Genomic DNA, 23,920 nt, shown 5'->3' on the forward strand with positions numbered 1-23,920 from the left:
GAGCATTCTCCAAAAGCATGGGCTGTATTTGCCATGCATGCTGGACAGACCAGAGTGCTGCGGAGTTAGCCCTGCCAGGAGCAGTCTCATCTGAGGCTGACAGAGAGGTAAGTAGTTCAGCGTCCTCCCCTCCTCAGGTGGGATAAATCTGAAGCTTACTCTAGGAACTCTCAGAGCCCCTGCAACCCCGCCCCGGGATGAGGCAAAGTTTCACACAGTGGTGACCTGCTCATTATCACAACCTTCTTGCTTTCCTTTCCTGCCCTGCTTCTCTACTCCTCTGCCAGTACTTCTAAGGATCATCTCCCAATGAAGAGATTCTCATTTTTAAAATGATTTTATTTACTTACTTATTTGAGAGAGACAGAGTGAGAGCAAGCAGAGGGAGGGAGAAGGACAAGCAGACTCCATGCCGAGCACGGAGCCCAACACCGAGTTTGATCTCACCTCCCTGAGATCATGACCCCAGCCGAAATCAAGAGTTGGTCTCTTAACTGACTGAGCCACCAAGGCACCCCAGGGGATTTTCATTTTTGAGTGAGCTTCAACTGCTAATAGTTCTTAAAACATCAGGTCATCCAGGCAGTAATTTTCATTACCATGGAGTCTCTAATTCACTGCTTTTCTTTCTAAACCTCCACTGAAATGTGGTGTCTAAAATATGCATGGTAAGATTAGAACTGCCCTAATCCACTACAGAAAATTGTTACTTACACAGTCTTCAAAATGAGTATCTATTGATTTATTGACTCCCTTACTCCCTCAACAAATATTTATTGAACAATGACTATACTCCCAGCATTCAACTAGATACTTCTCTGGATATGCAAGTAACTAAGTTGTGGTCTCAGATCTTTTATTTTTATTTTTTCAGCAAGAGGATCCTATAACCTTAAAAATAGGGAATGCTTCACAATTTTGCATGTCATGCCTCCGCAGGTGCCATGCTAATCTTCTGTGTATCATTTAAATTTTAGTATATGTGCCACTGAGGTGAGCACCATGGTCTCAGATCTTAAGGTAGGAATTCAAATATGTAAACAGTTTACCATGTATCAAGAGAGAAGTCAAATGTCCAAACCAAGATATCTCTTTCAAAAAATCGGCTATTTTTAAATGTAGAGACTGCAGCTCCAATTGTGTTTGAGGAAATAGACTATATGTGTCTACTCTTCTCTTCCTGAAACACCAGATCTAGCCACACTAGACTATTTTGTTCAGCTAACACTTCCTTCTGTTGACAATATTCTTTGCCTGTTCTGGCCTGGAAATCCTACCCTTTCTTCATGGATTGGCCTAATGGCACAGCCCTGCAGCCTTGTAGGTCTCTCTAAGTAACTCAAATCTCTTTCCACATTTGCTTAGCTCTTGTCACATGCTGTATGATAGTGATACAGTCACTGTTATTTATAGAATACACACCATGGGTAGTCACTGATATGTAAGCTTTCCTTTATTATGTCATTTAATCCCCACAACAACACTACAAAGAATTACGCATTGCCTCATTTTATATATGTAGAAATTGAAGGACAGAGATACTGAGCAACTTGCCAAAACTCACACAGCTACAGACTGGCAAGGCAAGGATTCTACCCCTGAGAGCCTAATCGCAATGTCCCTGCTCTGAACTGTGACACAAAACCCTCTCCTCTTAGATTTCTGGAGGGGGCACTGTTTGAGTGCAGAGCACCATAGTCAGCCCAGGAAATGCCAATGGACCTTACCATATGCCGCACGCTGCCAACCACCTCTCTTACCTACTGGGAGAGGTGGTGTCCTCTTGTGGTGATACAGGAAGAACACTTTAGCATGGCGCTGAGACCATAGCAAGTAATTGATACGTGTAATATTGTTCTTTCTGCTTATTTATTAAATCCAAGTAGTGGAAATAAAACGGCCAGATAAAAATGGCAGATATTTTTGGAGGTACCAAAATTAGAACAACAAATCTATAGAGATAGAAAGGAGATTCGTGGTTGCCCAGGCTTGGAGGGGATTAGGCGTGACTGCTAAAGGGTATAGGTTTTCTCTTAGGGGTGATGGTAGTGATTGAAAATTGATTGTGATGATGCTCGCACAACATTGTGAATTTATGAAAATCCATTGAATGTTATTCTTTAAATGGGTGCAATGTATGATATGCAAATAAATAATAAAGTTGTGATAAAAAACTAGGGCCATAGGAGAAATCGGTATGGGGTTATCGTTTCCCCCAATGCATTATCTTGCCCTCGTATGGAGACTAGTCCTGCTGTTAGTCCCCGGGAAGGAATCTCACAAGTTGTCCTTTACCACTGTTGGCATCTGTCCTGGTAGTCATCACTTCTGAATTCATGACTTGCTTTCAGATGTTGGAAGGAGTACTATACCTGGATTTGGATTCGGCTGCATCTGAGCTGTTTGGGTCTGAGAATATTCTTTGTTTTCTGGGCACCCCAGGCACAGAGAATTCTCCAACATTAGAAAGGAGTGTAAGGAATCCCAGCATAAATGTCAGAGGTGCTGATGGGCTAAGCTTACGTAACTGTCAAAGAGGGGGGCCAAGTATGTCTGAGAAGTTTATACACACCATCACACTTGATGAGTCTGAAAATTTCGTTTCAACAAACCAACTTATTTTGTTCAATTGTATTGATTTTCAGAATATTAATCCCCAGGCGCAGGCTCTAGAATATTCCTAAGTGCAATGTACTCATTGAAATTGTAATTAATGGTAGGCACAAGACTCTGGAATTCAAACTGCCAACTGGCCCAGATGATGCTTTTTATTAGAACAAAATGTTCTGGGCGCCTGGGTGGCTCAGTGGGTTAAGCTGCTGCCTTCAGCTCAGGTCATGATCCCAGGGTCTTGGGATCGAGCCCCGCATCGGGCTCTCTGCTCAGCAGGGAGCCTGCTTCCTCCTCTCTCTCTGCCTGTCTCTCTGCCTGCTTGTGATCTCTGTCTGTCAAATAAATAAATAAAATCTTAAAAAAAAAAAAAGAACAAAATGTTCTTACAAAAGGACTTAAAGAAAGCTTATGAAAGTGTTTTTTTTTTTCAAATGTGAAATATCAAAGCATTCTATTGCTTGTAATACAATACACTGTCTTCTGTTTTCTTCTTGGACTGCACTGTTAAGAAGTTACTTTATACCAAATGTATAACATCAGTCAATTTGCATTCCCCGAGCTCCTTAAATCAAACAGCTATCAAGTGACGACTGCTCTGAACAAGTTGCTGCATTTGGTGAGTTTAAGTGGATCCCATGTCAAGGTCTCTACTAAAATGCATAGTGCTTACTATATGTTAGTGTCTTTCCTTTCTCTGTGATGGTTGTTGTCATGGAAACATGAGAACTAAAAATCATGGGTCCCTGCTTTTTAAGTTTTGCTATTTCCTCGGGGAGATGGGTAAGAGTTAACAAGACAGGCAAAAGATACAGTTATGGATCAAAAAAAAAAAAAGAAAAAAAGAAAAGAAAAGAAAAAAGGTCATTTTCTGTCTCTACTACATGATATTCTTCATTTTTTATTATTATAATAAATGTTAATATTTATTGCTCAAGTCTTGTATCTTTCTCAAACAAAATGCCATTTCATCAACATGATCTCCCTATGGGGCGGCAGGTGATTTCACGGTTTATGGGTCAGAAAACAGGATAGAGAACAATGGTCACATATATCATATGATTCTAGATGGAACTTTTAGTCAGTGTATCTGCCCTTTTGGCCACAGTAGGCTAATCAGAGCACCTGCACCTCATTCTTCCTGGCTAAAGTAACAGATCTAGGGTTGTGCTGGTGATTCCACTAAACCAGTCGAAGCTCTCTTGTGCCTTCCCCTCCAGAGCTTTAAGAAAGAGGGCCATGGGAAATAATCACTATTTGCTCACACCACAAGATGTGACAGTTCAGTAAGCACATGCCAATATGGATGAAGAGTTAAGAAGGAGAGAAAGGAGAGCAGGAACAAATGAAAACCTGATCAGAGTCCCTTAGCCCAGCTGTGTCTGAAGCCTGACTTAACCTTTAAAGTGTGTGATGCAATAAATTTCTCTTTAGTTTCTTTTTTTCCTCTGTTCAGGGCAGACTGAGTTGATTTTCTGCCACTTGTAACTCAAGCACCCCCAACTAATATGCCCATGTGGTCATTAAAAGTGGAGCTAGTGATGTTGAGCAGTTTTTATGTGTCTGTTGGCCATCTGTGTGCCTTCTTTAGAAAAATGTCCCTTCAGATTCTTTGCCATTTTAAAATTTGGATTATTTGTGTGGTTTTGTGTGTTCAGTTATATAAGTTCTTTATATGTTTTGGATATTAACCCTTTATTGGATATATCATTTGCAAGTATCTTTTCCCATTCAGTAGGCTGCCTTTTTGTTTTGTTGATGGCTACCTTCATTGTGCAAAAGCTTTTTGTTTTGATATAGTTCCAATAGTTTAATTTTTCTCTTATTTCCCAGAGGAAACAAATTTAGAAAAATGTTTCTATGGCTGAAGACAAAGAAATTACTACCTATGTTTCCTTCTAGGAATTGTATGGTTTCAGGTCTCGCATTTAGGTCTTTAATCTATTTTGAGTTTATTTTTGTGTATGGTGTAAGACAGTGGTCCAGTTTCTTTCTTTTGTATATAGCTGTCCAGTTTTCCCAACATCATTTGTTGAAGAGACTTTTTTCCATTGTATATTTTTTGCTTCCTTTGTTGTAGATTCATTGACCACGTAATTATGGATTTATTTATGGACTCTCTATTCTGTTCCATTGATCTCTGTGTCTATTTTTGTAGCAATATTATATTGTTTCGATTACTATAGCTTTGTAGTGTATCTTAAAAGCTGGGATTGTGATACCTCCAGCTTTGTTTTTCTTTCTTAAGATGGGTGGCTCAGTGGGTTGGGCCGCTGCCTTCGGCTCGGGTCGTGGTCTCGGGTCCTGGGATCCGGTCCTGCGTCGGGCCCTCTGCTTGGTGGGGAGCCTGCTTCCCTCTCTCTCTCTGCCTGCTACTCTGCCTACTTGTGATCGCTCTCTGTCAAGTAAATAAATAAAATCTTTTAAAAAAAAAAGATTGGTTTGGCTATTCATCACTAACTATCAGAGAAATGCAAATTAAAACCACAACAATATGTCACTTTACACCTCTCCGAGTGGATAAATTCAAAAAACACAAGAAACAAGTGTTGGCAAGGTCGTAGAGAACAAGGTATCCTTGAGCACTATTGGTAGGAATGCAAACTGGCACAGCACTGTGGAGAACAATGTGGAGTTTCCTCAAAAAATTTAAAAAAGAATTATCACTTGATTCTAGTAACTTCACTACTGGGTATTTACCCAAAGAAAATGAAAACACTGATATAAAAAGATAACATGCACCTTTATTGCAGCATTACTTATAATAGACGAATTATGGAAGCAACTCAACTGTCCATCAGTAGATGTATGGGTAAAGAAGATGCAATATATGTACATACATATATATATACATATATATGTATGTATACACACACACACACACACACACAATGGAATATATTCAGCCACAAAAAGAATGAAATCTTGCCATTTGCAATGACAGCGATGAGAGTCATAGAGAGTATAATTCTAAGTGAAATAGTCAGAGAAAGATAAATACCATATGATCTCACCGGTATGTGGATTTAATGAACAAAATAAATGAACAAGGAGAGGAAGAAAGGAGACAAACAAATAAATAAACCAGACTCTTAAACCCAGAGAACAAAGTAGTGGTTGCCAGAGTGGAGGTGGGTGGGGGATGGGTAAAATAGATAGAGGACATTAAGAGTTTACTTATCATGATGAGTACTGAGAAATGTACAGAATTGTTAAATCATACTGTGTACCTGAAACTAATATAACACTGTAAGTTAATTATATTTGAATAAAAAAAGGGAATTAAGACTTGTACCAATGTGTCTGTACACAATGTGTCTTGTACCCAATGTGTCTGTACATGGTTGTCCCAGTCCATGTTCTTGACCATAATGTTTATTTACAACAACAGCTACCACTTAAATGGAAGACTTTCATAGGCATTGGAAGCTTTACTTCAAATATTCCTCTAGTAGGGAAATATGTAAAGACATAGTTGAGGGAAGAACAGGTGCTTTATGCTAATAATAACTAAACAGTCAGTATCCCCAAAATAAATAGATAAATAGTGACAAGTCGTTTACAGAATAAAAATAAAGCACATAAATACTTTTGGGGACTAGATGACATTGTGAAATTACTGTAGAGGAAGTTCTAATGGACGCATCATACCACATGTTGTATTTAAATTAACATTTAAAAATTAATTTAAAAAATGCTTTAACCAGATGGTGTTTGCCTGTGAAAATCAGGACGTAGTTATTCTTAAAAGTCCATGAAGTATGATCTGGGAATCTCTTTTTCAGAGAAAGAGAGAGAATATTGAGTGGGATCAAAGAAGGATGGGAAATAAAAAACTTGTGAAAATGTTAATGTGGGGTCATAGAATCTACCAAAAGAAGCATAAGAAAGAATTTGATAAACTCCTTAAATACTGATTAATTTTTAAAAAAGATTTTATTATTTATTTGACAGACAGAGATCACAAGTAGGCAGAGAGGCAGGCAGCGGAGGTGGGAAGCAGGCTCGATGCGGGGGTCTATCCCAGGACCCTGGGATCATGAGCTGAGCCGAGGCTTTAACCCACTGAGCCACCCAGGCACCCCAATACTGATTAATTTTAAGGGAAGTGATATTCAACTATAATCTTTGGCAAAAGAAATGAAGTGAGAGAACAAAACTTAAGCTACATTTAGAAATGCTTTATTTAGGGGCGCCTGGGTGGCTCAGTGGGTTAAGCCGCTGCCTTCGGCTCAGGTCATGATCCCAGGTCCTGGGTTCGAGCCCCGCATCGGGCTTTCTGCTTGGCGGGAAGCCTGCTTCCTCCTCTCTCTCTGCCTGCCTCTCTGCCTACTTGTGATCTCTGTCTGTCAAATAAATAAATAAAATCTTTAAAAAAAAATGCTTTATTTAGACATAAGTACACAAAGATCTACAGTGAGACTGTTGGGGGGACACAGTCACTTGAAAATAAGAGACAGAAATAATGCTCAATCACAGGTACTGAAAAACTCTCATAGTGAATTATTATTTGAAATACCATTTATCTGGTACCTACTTCGTGCCAAAGATGTGCATACACTACCTAATCTCCATAGCAACAGAGATATTTAGAGACTCCAAATCAGAGAGATATTTAGAGAGTCTCCAAAGGTCACACAGCTAGCAAGTGACAGAGCCAGTCCTCAAACTCAAGACTAGCTCACTCAAAAGACTTTATTTTCAATATGCTTCCATGGGACCATAATTTATGTGACTATAGGTTTAGCTGGCACCATTTCTTAAGAAGTACATTTCATGTATGTATCAGTTAAGTTTCAGTAGGGAAACAGACATTATACAGTGAGTAGGGAACATTTAATATAAGGAATTGTTAACTAGTAAAAGCAAATTAATTATGAAGAGAGTTTGAAGGAACTCTACAGGAATAGCAGGTGTAGGGAAAAACCACCACTTCTGTGGCTGAAGGAGAGCATCCAAAGAAGGAAAAGGCTTGGCAGAGCCTGCCCACTTCCCACCTCTTGCCCGAGGCTGACATCCAGACTTCGTTATGGAAGGTATTGCTGAGCCCCATTGGATGGTGGAGGAGTTCACTTGGGTGCCTCCTGCCTTGGCTGATGAGTAGAGAACCACTTTCTGGGAAGTTGCTTGATGGTGTGCTGCTGAAACTCATTGGAGGGTGTGCACTGGTAGATCTCTGTCACTGTCAGGGCCTCTGGCAAGAAACCTGTCTGCTGGTAGGAGGGTGACCTCTGGCAGCATCGGTTCTAGGAAAACAGTCCCCTCCTTCCTACAGTATTCCTCTAGCACCCTGCACTGGCAAAGCCATTACACTGTGCCTGCTGGCAAAGGAGAAATCTTTGTAGTGTCCAGCTGTAGAATCAAAATGCCAGGAAAAGAGCGTGGATTTGGAACACAGCAGCAATAAGCTGATAACTGGCCAAGTCTGTTAATTAGGAGACGTCATGATAACTGTGGAAACAAATAACTACAAACCATTAATGACAACATAATGAAGGATCACTTCTATTTAAATGAAGTCGTGATCTTGTCCCTGGATGACTCTACAATGCTCCCCTTCTATAAGCAGAAATTCAACTATTTTGGCTTCTTCCCTTATGTCGCCATAAGTCTCCTGTATTTGGAGACTCCTATATCTGGATGCGCAGTAGGGGAGGGAGAGAACATAAAAGATTGAAGAACATTCTCTAAAGCCCATCCTATAACATTTGTCCACATTGAACTGACCAGAGCTTAGAACCTTCCACTGAGTTGTAAGAGTGCCTGGGAAATGTACTGTCAGAAAATGAAATGGACGGTGAGCGGGTAGACTTGTCTCTGCCACACTAGATTTCAAATGCTTGGCCTGGCTCTTGTTACTGTTGAAGTGAGTTCTTGTACCTCTGAGTCTTAAATAACCCATCTTTAATAGAAAATTATAAATTTGCCTTGAAGTAATGCTGTGGAATTTAAAGAAATAGTATATAAAGCACAAAAACAGGACCAATACATAGACATTGAGTAAATACGAGATTCCTTAAATCAAAAATTTTCAAGAGTGAAAGAGGGAATGGGCTATATATTAAAATCTCAAAGCTGTGGTGACAAGAAGGAAAATATTCAATCTTACAGTTTTATATTTGGAAAACGAAAATACCTAATATTTTCAAGATACAAATCTCAGATGATTTAAAAATGTTCTGTGGATGGGATATGTAGAAGTTAATTTCACAGGCTGGATTTGCAACAGAGGGCCATGGCTGATGGGAGTAAAATGTAGAAGGCGGAAAGGTGCTAGGTGAAATGTCATGTCAGAACCGGTGTGTGTCTGAGAGTAAAAGAGGATGGGAAGAGAAGAGAGTGATGATTTAGACTTACTAAAAGGGGCTTGGTTGGGGCGCCTGGGTGGATCAGGTGGTTAAGCCTCTGACTCTTGATCTCAGTGCAGGTCTTGATCTCCAGGTCAAGAGTTCAAGCCCCACGTTGGGCTCCATGCTGGGCGTGTAGCCTACTTAAGAGAAAGAGGAGAGGGAAGCTCGGGTTAAGGGAAGTTGAGAACCACTACCATAAATGCTTGTTAAGTATCTACAGTAGTCCCTGCCTCATCCGCAGTTTCAGTTACTCCCAAGGTACCCTGGTCTGGAAGTAGATGACCCTCCTTCAGGAGCCTAACCCCGGTGCTTCACATATGCCTGTGTCGCACAGTTCACTTCAGTTCATTTCAAGGGCTTGTTATCATCTCCCGTCCTCGCAAGGAGGGGGAGTCAGTAAAATAAGAAATTTTGAGAGAGAGAAACTGCATCCACATAACTTTATTACAGTATGTTGTTATAATGGTTTTATTTTATTATTAGTTACGGTTGCTCATCTCTTACTGTGCCTGATTTGTAAGTTAAACTTTGTCATAGAGATGTATGTATAGAAAAAAACAGTCGATGTGGGTTTCTCATTTAAGGAATCCACTCTGGGTTTTGGAACCTGTTCTGCCAGATAAGGGAGAACTGCTGTAATCTATTTGAAGCATTTAGAAGAGTCCCTAGAATCTTAAACTTGAGTAAATGCTGTTATTATTCTGATCAGATATTCTGATATCTGAAGTATAACTCAGATTATCACAAGGCAAGACAAGTATCGCATAGACCTACATGCCATGGGTTTTACTGTAGCAACCATACATTTAGATTTAGAGAGATTAGATCCAACACTCTTGTCCTAAGAGAATGTCAATCACTAGAAGCATTGTGGCATTTTTTTTTTAAGATTTTTTATTTATTTATTTGACAGAGAGAGATCACAAGTAGACGGAGAGGCAGGCAGAGAGAGAGAGAGAGGGAAGCAGGCTTCTTGCTGAGCAGAGAGCCCGATGTGGGACTCGATCCCAGGACCCTGAGATCATGACCTGAGCCGAAGGCAGCGGCTTAACCCACTGAGCCACCCAGGCGCCCCGTTGTGGCATTTTTAAACATACGTTCCTTGAAAGGGAGCCCACTGTGTGTATGTGGAGGTATGCACATGTGAAAATTCTCGTGTTTTAATTCAACTACACTCATACTCTAGATTAGTTTACTCTCCTCAGGAGATTCTAATTGATAGCAATGGAATATTAATATAATTTAAGCAGAATTCACACCTGTGCCCGTTTTAAGTTCTCTTTCTCCCTCCCTCCATTTGATTTCGGAATGTCGCACAGAGACTGAGAGACTCAAGAAGAGGTAATGGATTTTGTGAAAATTGAAAAACATAAGAATATGACGAGGAAAGGGATTTCCTTGAGCTCTAGAGCATAAACATCACTGAATATTTAATAACAAACCAGGCTCGATTTTAATCTCAGAGTCTATATTTCATAATTTCATTGCATTAAAAATATATTACATATAATCACTTTGCATAAGAGTAAATTGCATAGACAAATTTCTTATTCTGTGGAGATTGTGTTTGATATTCTTATAGCAGTTATAATTCTATTTGTGTTTTACTAATTATTAAAACAAATAGAAATTGTTAAAGAGTTTTATTTGAAATAAAACACATAGAAAAGCATTTCCAAAAAGACAGCCTCTTCAATAAATGGTGTTGGGAAAATTGGACAGCCACCTGTAGAAGAATGAAATTGGACCATTTCCTTACACCACACATGAAAATAGACTCCAAATGGATGAAGGATCTCCATGTGAGAAAGGAATTCATCAAAATCCATGAGGAGAACACAGGAAGCAACCTCTTCGATCTCAGCTACAGCAACTTCTTCCTAGGAACATCGCCAAAGGCAAGGGAAGAAAGGGCAAAAATGAATGATTGGGACTTCATTAAGATCAAAAGCTTTTGGACAGCAAAGGAAACAGTTAACAAAACTAAAAGACAACTGACAGAATGAGAGAAGATATTTGCAAACGATGTATCAGATAAAGGGCTAGTGTCCAAAATCTATAAAGAGCTTAGCAAACTCAATACCCAAAGAACAAATAATCCAATCAAGAAATGGGCAGAGAAGATGAACAGACATTTCTGTAAAGAAGACATCCAGGGGGCGCCTGGGTGGCTCAGTGGGTTAAGCCTCTGCCTTCGGCTCAGGTCATGATCTCAGGGTCCTGGGATCGAGCCCCGCGTCGGGCTCTCTGCTCTGCAGGGAGCCTGCTTCCTCCTCTCTCTCTCTCTGCTTGCCTCTCTGCCTACTTGTGATTTCTCTCTGTCAAAAAAATAAATAAAATCTTAAAAAAAAAAAAAAAAAAAAGAAGAAGAAGACATCCAGGGGGCACCTGGGTGGCTCAGTAGGTTAAAGCCTCTGCCTTCGGCTCAGGTCATGATCCCAGAGTCCTGGGATTGAGCCCCGCATCGGGCTCTCTGCTCCGTGGAAAGCCTGCTTCCTCCTCTCTCTCTGCCTGCCTCTCTGCCTATTTGTGATCTCTCTCTGTCAAATAAATGAATAAAATGTTTAAAAAAAAAAAAAAAGAAGACATCCAGATGGCCAACAGACACATGAAAAAATCCTCCACATCACTCAGCATCAGGGAAATACAAATCAAAACCACAATGAGATAACACAGCACACCAGTCAGAATGGCTAAAATTAACAAGTCAGGAAATGACAGATACTGGCGAGGATGCAGAGAAAGGGGAACCCTCCTACACTGTTAGTGGGAATGCAAGCTGGTGCAACCACTCTGAAAAACAGCATGGAGGTTCCTCAGAAAGTTGAAAATAGAGCTACCCTATGACCCAGCAATTGCACTACTGGGTATTTACCCTAAAGATACAAACGTAGTGATCCGAAAGGGCACATGCGCCCAAAAGTTTATAGCAGCAATGTCCACAATAGCCAAACTATGGAAAGAACCTAGATGTCCATCAACAGATAAATGGATAAAGAAGAGGTGGTATATATATACAATGGAATACTATGCAGCCATCAAAAGAAATGAAATCTTGCTATTTGCAATGACGTGGATGGAACTAGAGGGTATTATGCTTAGTGAAATAAGTCAATTGGAGAAAGACAACTATCATATGATCTCCCTGATATGAAGAAGTAGAGACGCAATGTGGGTGTGTTGGGGGGTAGGAAAAGAATAAATGAAACAAGATGGGATCGGGAGGGAGACACACCATAAGTGACTCTTAATCTCACAAAACAAACTGAGGGTTGCTGGGGGGAAGGGGATCGGGAGAGGGGGGGTGGGGTTATGGACACTGGGGAGGGTATATGCTATGGTGAGTGCTGTCAAGTGTGTAAACCTGGCGATTCACAGACCTGTACCCCTGGGGATAAAAATACATTATATGTTTATAAAAATTAAAAAAAAAAAGCAAGCATTTCCATTTTCATTGGTCCATCATATGCTCAATTCAGAATAAAAAGGATTTAGGATAGAATTAGCTTACCTGAAAATAATTTTTTAAAAGTTTTTATTTAAATTCCAATTAGTTAACATAGTGTTATATTAGTTTCAGGTGTACAATATATTGATTCAACACTTTCATACATCAGCCGGTGTTCATCACAAGTGCACTCCTTAATCCCCATCACTTATTTCACCCATCCCCCCACCCAGCTTCCCTCTGGAAACCGTCAGTTTGTTTTCTATAGTTAAGAGTCTGTTTCTTGGCTTGTCTCTCTCTTTTCCCTTTGTTCCTTTGTTTTGTTTCTTAAATTCCACATACAAGTGAAATCATATGGTAGTTGTCTTTCTCTGCCTGACTTATTTTGCTTAGCATAATCTAGCTCCATCCCTGTTGTTGCAAATGGCAAGATTCCATTCTTTTTATGGCTGCTAATATTCTATTGTATACATACACCAAGCCTTCTTTATTTATTCATCAATCAGTGGACACTTGTGCTTTTTCCATAAATGGTTATTGTAGGTATTGCTGTTATTAACGTTGGGTTGTGTGTATTCCTTTGAATTAGTGTTGTTGTATTCTTTGGCTAAATCCCTAGTAGTGTGCTTGCTGGTAGTTTAGGTAGATTACCTAAGTCATTAGGTAGTCTTATTTTTAACTTTTTGAGGAACATCCGTACTAATTTTCCAAAGCAGTTTGCTTTCCCACCAACAGTGCAAGAGAGTTCCCCTTTTACCACATCCTCACCAACACCTGTTATTTCTTGTGTTGTTGATTTTAGTCATAAAAGAATTTTCTTAAAAATTTTTTAGTATTATGCCTATTAAGAAGACACAAAATGAAGACAGACTATTTTAAATTACTTTTAGTTCTTATATTTATGTCTATGATCCATTTTTACTTAACTTTTGAGTATTCTATGAGGATGAGGTCTAACTTCATTCTTTTGCATGTGGCTCTCCAGTCGTCCAAGCAATAGTTGTTGAAAAGACTATGCCGGCACCTGATTTTGCCTGAGAGACTAAGCCTCAACTGAGGCCTGACTCCCAGGGCTGGGAACCATTGTGTAGACTGCCTCCATATTCTCAGAGGCCACTTCCCTCCCATGGCCCAAGGGGATTCTACTGCTCCAAGGAAATATTGGAAGAATTGAAAATAAGGGGGGGGGGGGCAAAATAGAAAAGGGACCACATTCAGGGTAACCCTCTCCATACTTCTCTCCTCCTTCTGGGTTGGTGCAGAGGGCACTAGCCCAGAAGATAGATGACTATGGAACGAAATGGATTCCATGATGACCATCCACCACTAGGATACATTAATGGAGCTAATGGTGCAAACCCAAGCTCCAGTGATCCTCCATCCTTTCAGAGATGGAGAAGTCGCCTCTATATAGGAAGAGACCGTTTTCAGCGCAGAGGGTGAAAGAGATTCCTAGATGAGGTCCTTGCTATAACTGGGTTCTATTTCCTGTTTCACATGTCCACCCTAATTTGGCCCAATTTTTTGGTTTGTTTTAATTTTATTTATTGGGGCACCTCGGTAGCTCAGTGGGTTAAGCATCTGGCTTTAGCTCAGGTCATGATCCTGGGATTAGGTCTCATGTCAGGCTCTCAGCTCAGTGGGGACCCTGCTTCTCCCTCTCCCTCTGCCTGTCACTCCCCTGGCTTAAGCTCTCTTTCTCTCTGTCAGGTAAATAAATAAAAATCTTTAAAAAATATTTAATTTTTTGAGAGAGATAGTGTGTGCATGAGTTGGGGGAGAGGGGCAGAGGGAGAGAAAGAGGAGTACCTCAGGCAGACTCTGTGGTTGAAGGCTCAATCTCACCACTGTGAGATCATGACCTGAGCCAAAACCAAGAGTCGGATGCTTAACTGGCTGAGTGTTTGGACTTGTAAGAATTCTTTAAATATTATGAACAAGTCCTTTAACACTTTTATAGATTGCAAGTATTTCCCCCTTTTTTTTTTTTAAAGATTTTATTTATTTATTTGACAGAGAGATCACAAGCAGGCAGAGAGGCAGGCAGAAAGAGAGGAGGAAGCAGGCTCCCCACAGACTAGAGAGTCCGATGTGGGGCTCGATCCCAGGACTCTGAGATCATGACCTGAGCCGAAGGCAGCGGCTTAACCCACTGAGCCACCCAGGTGCCCCTCAAGTATTTCCCCTTAATATGTGGTTTGCATTTTCACATTATTTTCAGTGTTCTTAGAAAAGCAAAAGTTTTAGATTTAGTTGAAATTTATTACTGTTTTCTTTTGTTTCATATATTTTGTGTTCTAAGAAATATTTACATAGCCAAGTTCATAAAGATTTTCTTTTATGTCTACTCAATCTTAGCTTTAATTTTTAGATCTATGATCTATTTCAGGATAATTTTCAGGTATGAGGCAAGAGTGGAGAGAGAGCAAAATGAATTTGTGATTAAAAACAAACAAACAAAAAAACCTTTTGTGGGCACCTAGATGGCTCAGTTGGTTAAGTATCTACCTTCAGCTCAGGACATGATCCCAGGTCCTGGTATCAAGTCTTGCATCGGGCTCCCTGCTCAGCAGGGAGTCTGCTTCTCCCTCTGACACGCGCCCTGCTTACACTCTTGCACATGCTCGCTCTCTTGCTCTCAAATGAATAAACAAAAAATCTTAAGAAAAACTCTTGCTACAATAGACAATTAAAACCCTCTACAACATGTACTGCTGTAGGTAGGTGACGGAAACCTTGCTGGTGCTGCCTGAGGAGATGGAAGGGAACTCACAACACTGGGCCACCTGGTGGGGAAGGAGTGCTATGGAATCCCTCTACCAGTGGTGCCCTTAGGTACAAGAATATTATTCATAGCAATCTTATTCGTAGTAGCTGGAACCTGTAATCAACCTGGATGTCCTTTGGATGAGTGTTAACCAATCTGTGGTATAGCCATACCATGAAATACTGTTCAGTGATGCAAGCTATTGAGACACACAACAACTTTGATGAATATTCATGGAATGTACTGAGTGAAAAAATCAATCACAAAAGGTTGCATACTGTACGATTTCAATTATATAACTTTCTTAAATGACAAATTTTAGAGAATGGAGGACAGATTAGTGATTGCCAGGTGTTAGGAGAAAGGGGGGTTTGGGAGGTAGGAACTGTTTTAAGAGGGCAAGAGTAGTGATCTTTGTGGTATTGGAACTCTTCACTATCTTAACTGGGATGATGGATACACAAACCTACACAGGAAATGAAATTGTATTGGATTTAACACACATACACACATACAAATAAAATGGGAAATCTGAATGAGATTAATGGACCCTATCTATGTTATTCTATAGTTTTGCAAGCTTTTACATTGTTAGAAACTGAGCAAATTTTACAAGGGATCACTACCTATTATATCTAATAACTGTATATGAGCCTATAATTATCTCAGTAAAAATGTCAATTAAAAAGTAAGAACATTAAGCCAAGGATTTTAACATGCTTTTATTTAACCAAAAATACACGTCATATAAAAATACATGCAAAGATAGTTAACGTCATTAGTTATTAGGAAAAGCTAATTAAAAGGGATAAATGTATTAGGATTTAGAGCAACTGGAGCTCTCTCTCATTTATTGCTGGCTGCAATGCAAAATGGTACAGATACTTTGGAAAATAGTTCAGTAGATTTTTTAAAATAAAAGTCAAACATAGACCTGTCATATGAGCCAGATATCTTACTGCTAAGTATTTACCCAAGATGAATGAAAACATGTCTAGACAAAAAACTGTACATAATTGATCATATTAAAGTAGCCCAAAATGCAAAAAAAACAATTAGCTATTTGCTGATGAACTGATAAACAAAATGTGCCATACATATACATATATGATGGAATACTATTCAGCAATATACAAAATGAATTATTGATAAATTCATTAACTTGGATTAAAATTTCATTTTGTTAAATGTAAAAAAACAGATCACAAAGGACTACAACAATTCTATTTATAAGACATTTTAGAAAAATACAGAACTATATTGACCTAAATCAGATTAGTGGTTACCAAAATTATGGAAAGAGCTCAAATGTCCATTGATTCATGAATGGATTAAAATGTGGTATAAATATATAATAAAATATTACTCAGCCATCAAAAATAATGGAAGCTTGCCATTTGAAATGATGTGGATAAACTAGAGGTTATTATTATGCTAAGCAAAATAAGTTAGTCAAAGGAAGACAAACACCATATGATTTCACTCATATGTGGAATTTAAGAAATAAAACAAAAGGACATAGTGGAAGGAGGGGAAGAGGGAAGCAAACTATGAGACTATTAACTATAGAGAACAAACAGTGTTGTTGGAGGGGAGGTGCATGTGGGGATGGGCTACATAGGGGATGGGTGTTATGAAGGGCACTTGTGATCAATACTGGGCTTTATATGTAAATGATGAATCACTACACTATCTGTTAACTATAATTTAAATAAAAACTTATGTTGTACAAATAAGTGAAACCATATGATAATTGACTTTCTCTGCTTGGCTTATTTAACTTAGCATAATCTCCTCCAGTCCCAACCATGTTGCTGCAAAAATTGGGTATTCATCCTTTCTGATGGTTGTGTAATATTCCATTGTGTATATGAATCACATCATCTTTATCCATTTTTCTGTTGAAGGGACTCTCAGCTCTTTCCACAGTTTGACTATTATGGACATTGTTGCTATGAATAGGGGTCCATATGACCGTTCTTTTCACTGCATTTGTATCTTTGGGGCAAATGCCTGGTAGTGCAATTGCAGGGTCATAAGGTAGCTCTGTTTTTAATTTTTTGAGGAACCTCCACACTGTTTTTTCCAAAGTGGCTGCATCAACTTGCATTCCCACCAATGGTGTAAGAGGTACCCCTTCTCCACAATCTCTCCAATGTTTTTTGTTTCTTGCCTTGTTAATTTTTGCCATTCTAACTGGTTTAAGGTTGTATCTTGATGTGGTTTTGATTTGAATTTCCCTGATAGCCAATGATGATGAACATTTTTTCATGTGTCTTTTAGCCATTTGTATTTCTTTTATTGGAGAAGTGTCTGTTCATGTCTTCTGCCTATTTTTTGACTTGATTATTTGGGTTTTTTGGGGTATTCAGTTTGAGAAGTTCTTTATAGATCTTGGGTATCAGCCCTTTGGAGTGTCATTTGCAGATATTTTCTCCCATTCAGTGGGTTGCCTCTTTTTTCTGTTTACTGTTTCCTTTGCTGTGCAGAAGCTTTTTATCTTGATAGAGTCCCAAAAGTTCATTTTCACTTTTGTTTCCCTTGCCTTTGGAAATGTGTCTTGAAAGAAGTAGCTGTGGCCAATGATGAAGAAGTTATTGCCTATGTTCTCAAGGTTTTTGTTGGATTCCTGTCTCATATTGAGGTCTTTCATCCATTTTGAGTTTATCTCTGTGTATTGTGTAAGGGAATGGTTGAGTTTCATTCTTCTGTATATAGTGGTCCAATTTGCCCAGCATCATTTATTGAAGAGACTGTCTTTTTTCCTGCTTTGTTGAGGATTATTTGACCATAGAGTTGAGGGTCCATATCTGGGCTCTCTATTCAGTTCCATTGGTCTATGTGTCTGCTTTTGTGCCAGTACCATGCTGTCTTGGTGATCACAGCTTTGTAATATAGCTTGAAATTAGGCAATGTGATGCTCCCAGCTTTGTTTTTTTCAATATTTCCTTGGCAATTCAGGGTCTTTTCTGGTTCCATACAAATTTTAGGATTGTTTCTTCCAGCACTTTGAAAATTGCTGTTGGTATTTTGATCTGGACAGCACTGAAAGTATAGATTGCTCTGGGCAGCCCAGCCATTTTAATAATGTTTTTCCCTCTGATCCATGAGCATGGAATGTTTTTCCATCTTTCTGTGTCTTCTTCAATTTCTTTCATGAGTGTTTTGTAGTTCCTAGAGTATAGATCCTTTACCTCTTTGGTTAGGTTTATTTCAAGGTATCTTATGGTTTTTGGTGCTATTATAAAATGGAATCGATTCTGTAATTTCTCTTTCTACAGTTACATTGTTACTGTACAAGAAAGCAACTGATTTCTGTACATTGATTTTTGTATCCTGCCACATTACTAAATTGCTGTATGAGTTCTAGTAATTTTGGGGTGGAATCTTTTGGGTTTTCCACATAAAGTATCATGTCATCTTTAAAGAGAGAGTTTGACTTCTTCTTTGCTAATTTGAATACATTTTATTTCTTTTTGTTGTCTGAGTGCTGTTGCTAGGACTTCTAGTACTATGTTGAATAACAGTGGTGAGAGTGGGGATTCTTGCCATGTTTCTGATCTTAAGGGAAAGACTCAGCATTTCCCCATTGAGAATGATATTAACTGTGGGTTTTTCATGGATGGATTTTATGAAATTGAGAAATGAATGTTCCCTCTATCCCTATATTCTGAAGAGTTTTAATCAGAAGGGTGTGCTGTATTTTGTCAAATGAGGGGGGGGTATCAGAGGTCAGAGGGAGAGACAAACGAGAGACTATGGACCGAGAATCAAACTGAGGGTTTTAGAAGAGGGCAGTGAAGGGATAGGTGAGCCCAATGATGGGTATTGAGGAGGGCATGTATTGCATGGAGCACTGGATGTTACGCACAAATGGATGGTTAATCATGGAACACTACATCAAAAACTAATGATGTACTGTATGGTGACTAACATAGCATAATAATAAAAATATACGTAAGCCATAAATTAAAAAATAAAAACTTAAAAAATGTTAACTCATTCTAAGGAAAAAACCCAATGTAATAATCCACCATTAGAATAAAATAATGGTATATTTTAACATTATCATATTGTCAAAGACTGAGAAGGCAGTAGAGAAAAGACAAAATCCTGGTGAGAAGAACTTGTACAAATAAGTTGCTGCTTGACAGGATTAACTATGTATGCCTGAGTGTATACGTATATAAAAGAATGCTGAATAGCTACCTATCTGACAGATATAAAATGAATATGATTTTAAGTTGAAAGATAAAATACCAGGCAAAGGAGATGAACACGAAAACAGAAAAATAAAAATAAAAAAGATTAGTGGTTATCGGGGGCTAGGATTTACTAAAAAGAGATATGGGGACTTCGGGGCCATTGGAGATGTTCTATATCTTGATTATGGTGGTGGTTACATAACCATATGTGTATTTGTCAAAAAGTATTGGGTTGCACACCTAAAGGGAGTGAAGTATATTTTATGTAAATTATACCTCAACAACAAAAAAATATACCTATACAAACAACAAACATTTAAACAAATGTTTAAAAATCTTCAGGAAATCCATGAACAGATTTTCCTATAATTAAAATGGGGATTTCTGACCTATGTCTTATTGTCTCAGTTTGCTTTAAATCTCATAATTGGAAAGAATCTTAGACATAGATACTGGGTTGCCCTCTAATTTTTAACAGGATGAAATTGAGTTTTAGAGGAGAAAGTTTTTCCCAAAGCTTCACAGTTGATTAATAAGAAGCTTGGACTAGAAGCTACTCTCCTGAATTTCTTTCTTGCTTCTTTTTTTAAATTTTACTTTTTCAGTGTTCCAAGATTCATTGTTTATGCACCATACCCAGTGCTCCGTGCAATACATTATTCAGTAATCTCCTCTGACGATACTGACCATGCTTTATCAGTCTTTTTTCTTGAATTCTCAGTTGCCCTTTCTACTCACAGCTCCCCCTCTTGAGCCTTTTGTATATGGCACTCAGTGCTGTGTATGTTGTTGATTTAATTTCAGAGCCTGAGAGAGAGAGAGGCTAGGAGAAGGAACACTACAAAAATGATAGAGCATCATCATTCATTATGAAACTAGTATCTCAATTTTACTGCTTATAGATGAAAAAAAGAAGATTATCTTACCAATTCCATTTTTTAAATTTTAATTTAATACAATAATTAATTTCAGATGTTTTAGATGCTATGTATTTTAATTCTGCAATTTGCATTTAATGGTCTTTTGTAAGATCAGTTTTTGGCTAACGTTTTAATCTTTTTATCATCCTCCCACAACTTAGTCCTATTAATCGTAGTCTCCATTACCTAACTCCAGCAGCTGAATGACTTTGTTGGTCTGTCTTTGCTATCTGTTTTAGTTTTCTATTTTGCTTTTTTCATCATGCAGTCTCTACTTTTCTGGTCTTACTAGTTTTTAAAAAAGTTTTATTATTAAAAAAAAGACTTTAGGGGTACCTGGGTGGCTCAGTTGGTTGGGTGTCTGCCTTTGGCTCAGGTCATGATCTCAGAGTCCTGGGACCAAGTCCCACATCTGGCTCCCTGCTCAGTGGGGAGTCTGCTTCTCCCTCTGCCCCTGCTCATGCTCTCTCTCTCAAATAAATAAATAAAATCTTTAAAAAAAATAGACTTTGGAGTGCCTGGGTGGCTCAGTTGGTTAAACGTCTGCCTTTGTCTCAGATCATGATCTAAGGTCCTGAGATGGAGCCCTATATTGGGGCTCCCCGCTCAGCAGGGAGTCTGCTTCTCCCTCTCCCATTGCCCCTCCCCCCTGCTTGTGTTCTCTCTCATGTGTGCTCTCTCTCTCTCTCAAATAAATGACATCTTTTTAAAAAATAGACTTCAGATGATATCCTTCATCCTTTTCTTTGTAGGTCAGAAGAGTGGTGGCCTGAATCAAATCATGGGCAGCTCTGAGTCAAGGCTGAGGTGCAGCCCTATCAGGGGTGAGCTTATCTTGGTTCTACTTATCCCCCTTTCGACAAGGAGCCTAATAAACTAACATATTCCTTACTCCTCCTCATGGATACAGAAATGTGCTCTTCAATTCCTGAGACTCTTGAACCTGCTCAGCCCTTAAAAAGCTTTTCACTTGAGGGCACCTGTGTGGCTCAGTGGGTTGAGCCTCTACCTTCAGCTCGGGTCATGATCTTAGGGTCCTGGGATCCAGCCCCGCATCAGGCTCTCTGCTTGGCGGGGAGCCTGCTTCCCCCCACTCTCCGCCCGCCTTTCTGCCTACTTGTGATCTCTGTCTGTCAAATAAATAAATAAAATCTTAACAAAACAAAACAAAAAAAAAGCTTTTCACTTGAGTTTAGCCACCTGCCTTATGTAGCCAAAGGATTCAGCAGAAGTCTCAAGGGTAAAGCTAGCAGTGGCTTTGAAGCCCTGTCAAGTTTCCTCCAAATACTCCACCAGGTTTTCTGTGCCCACCACAAATTCAAAGCCCAAGTTGTCAGACTCCTGTCCAAGAAAGAACCAACAAATGCCCCTAGGGTAAAGAAGAGAAGTGGAGAAGTTCAGGCCCCATGATGAGTCTCCTCCTTTCTGGAATTTCAATCCCTTCAGTTCTGGCTGCATCTGAACCTTTCAGCTACTTTCTAACATATTTTCTTTTCTTTTTTTTTTTTTTTTTAAGATTTTATTTATTTATTTGACAGAGGTCACAAGTAGGCAGAGAGGCAAGGAGAGAGAGAGGAAGGGAAGCAGGCTCCCTGCTGAGCAGCGAGCCCAATGCAGAGCTCGATCCCAGGACCCTGGGATCATGACCTGAGCCAAAGGCAGAGGCTTTAACCCACTGAGCCACCCAGGTGCCCTCTAACATATTTTCTAAGCTTTTAAGATTGTTTTTCTCCCCAGTTTCTCTTGTCAGGAGCATGGACTCCCCATTAGCTAGTCTACCATACCTAAAATGCAAATCTAACCCAATGAAGTAAACGTCAGTAGGTAAAATGTTTACAATTTATTTATTTTATTTTTTTTTAAAGATTTTATTTCTTTATTTGACAGACAGAGATCACAAGTAGGCAGAGAGGCAGGCAGAGAGAGGGAGGGAAGCAGGCTCCCTGAGGAGCAGAGAGCCCCACGTGGGGCTCAATCCCAGAACCCTGGGATCATGACCCCAGCTGAAGGCAGAGGCTTTAACCCACTGAGCCACCCAGGCGCCCCAAATGTTTACAATTTAAATACTTTAAATGAACTGGCAGAAAACTAAGCCTGGGGAATGCAGGATTTAGAAGATACATCTAGTGACTTTTCATTTTGTCAAAAATTAATATTTTGTTTTCATCTATATTAACATTAATATTACCATTTATTGACATTTATTATATGTCAAATAGTGCTGCTAGAACTTTATTTATATACATCATCTCTTTTAATCCTTGCATCAATACCAAGATGTGAGCCCAGTACTCTGATTTAAAATGAGGTTATTGAGATGCAGGAAGGTGAGATGTGTCACTGGACACAGCTAGTGAGAAGGAAAGCAGAGATTTGAGACTGAATTTTTTCTTTCTCTCAACTATTAAACCAAACTACCTCACATGAAAACCATTTTACAAAGCACTGCCTGTTGCATGATACACAGTTTACTCTCCCAATGATGGAGTAAACTTCTTAAGTAAAATCAGCTCTTGAATTGGAAGAAAGGGAAAGAATTCCAGAGGTTTAGTCCTCAGGGCCTTTGTATTAATTGGTCACATTGACTAAAAGCTCTGTTATGAAATTCAACACTTATCCCTCTAGTGAGGAGCTGTTGATCCCATTTTCCGGGAATTCATTCATCAAAGATGGGCAGTTCCAGGAAGAAGGGTTTTGCACATTGATTGCCCAATGGAGGATTCTAGTTCACAGGGCCCTGTGTTTCCATTAGAAAGTACTGTGGGTGAATTCTTAGGGTTTCCTGAATCTCTTGTGTTGGGAGATCAATAAAGCAGAAACAGCTGTGGGACAGGATCTCAGAACTGAATGGGGCCAACTGTTTTAGTACTGTGTCTGGGAATGATGTGTCTTGAACAGACTGACCATCAGATGTTGGAATAAGACATATTTTTTTGTGATGTTACCGTTTTTAAAAAATAATTATTTATTTTTTAAAGTTAACATATATTGTATTATTTGTTTCAGGGGTACACATCTGTGATTCATCAGTCTTACACAGTTCGCAGCACTCACCATAGCACATACCCTCCTCGGTGTCCATTACCCAGCCACCCCATCTTTCCCACCCACCTCCCCTCCAGGAACCCTCAGTTTGTTTCCTGAGATTAAGAGCCCTTATGGTTTGTGTCTTCTCTGGCTTCATCTTGTTTCATTTTTTCCTCCCTTCCCCTATGATCCTCTGTCTTGTTTCTCAAATTCCTCATGTCAGTGAGATCATATGATAATTGTCTTTCTCTGATTGACTTATTACCTTATGGTTATATGCTTATACCAAGGTTTCAAACAAATCCTCTGCCCACCAAACACACACACATACACACACAATGGTAGCATTAGATAAACCCAGAGAAATGGGGGTGACAAATGCTGATTTTACTTAAAAGACTCTGAAGACTTTGAAATTAGGATTCTGTTAAAAGACGGATTAAGACTTGATAGACAAAGTATGTTCAATATAGAAAAATAAAAGTTAATTTTTTTTGAGACCTGGATTTACAGCCTATGAAAATTACATTGCTCAGCTACTCACTAGATAGTAGTTTAGATAGACTTAAGAACAGGGTCCTTTGGGGATACAA

General features: G+C 39.1%; 1 non-coding gene across 1 annotated transcript; it reads right to left on the reverse strand.

The window, feature by feature from the left end:
* Positions 1–894: 894 nt before the first annotated feature.
* Positions 895–1,001, reverse strand: LOC125080221 (U6 spliceosomal RNA). The gene has a single exon (XR_007121254.1). It is a non-coding gene; the product is annotated as a U6 spliceosomal RNA (small nuclear RNA).
* Between the last annotated feature and the right edge of the window lie 22,919 nt (positions 1,002–23,920).

This window comes from Lutra lutra, chromosome 10 (assembly GCF_902655055.1).
Source record: "Lutra lutra chromosome 10, mLutLut1.2, whole genome shotgun sequence".
NCBI classification, from domain to species: Eukaryota; Metazoa; Chordata; class Mammalia; order Carnivora; family Mustelidae; genus Lutra; species Lutra lutra.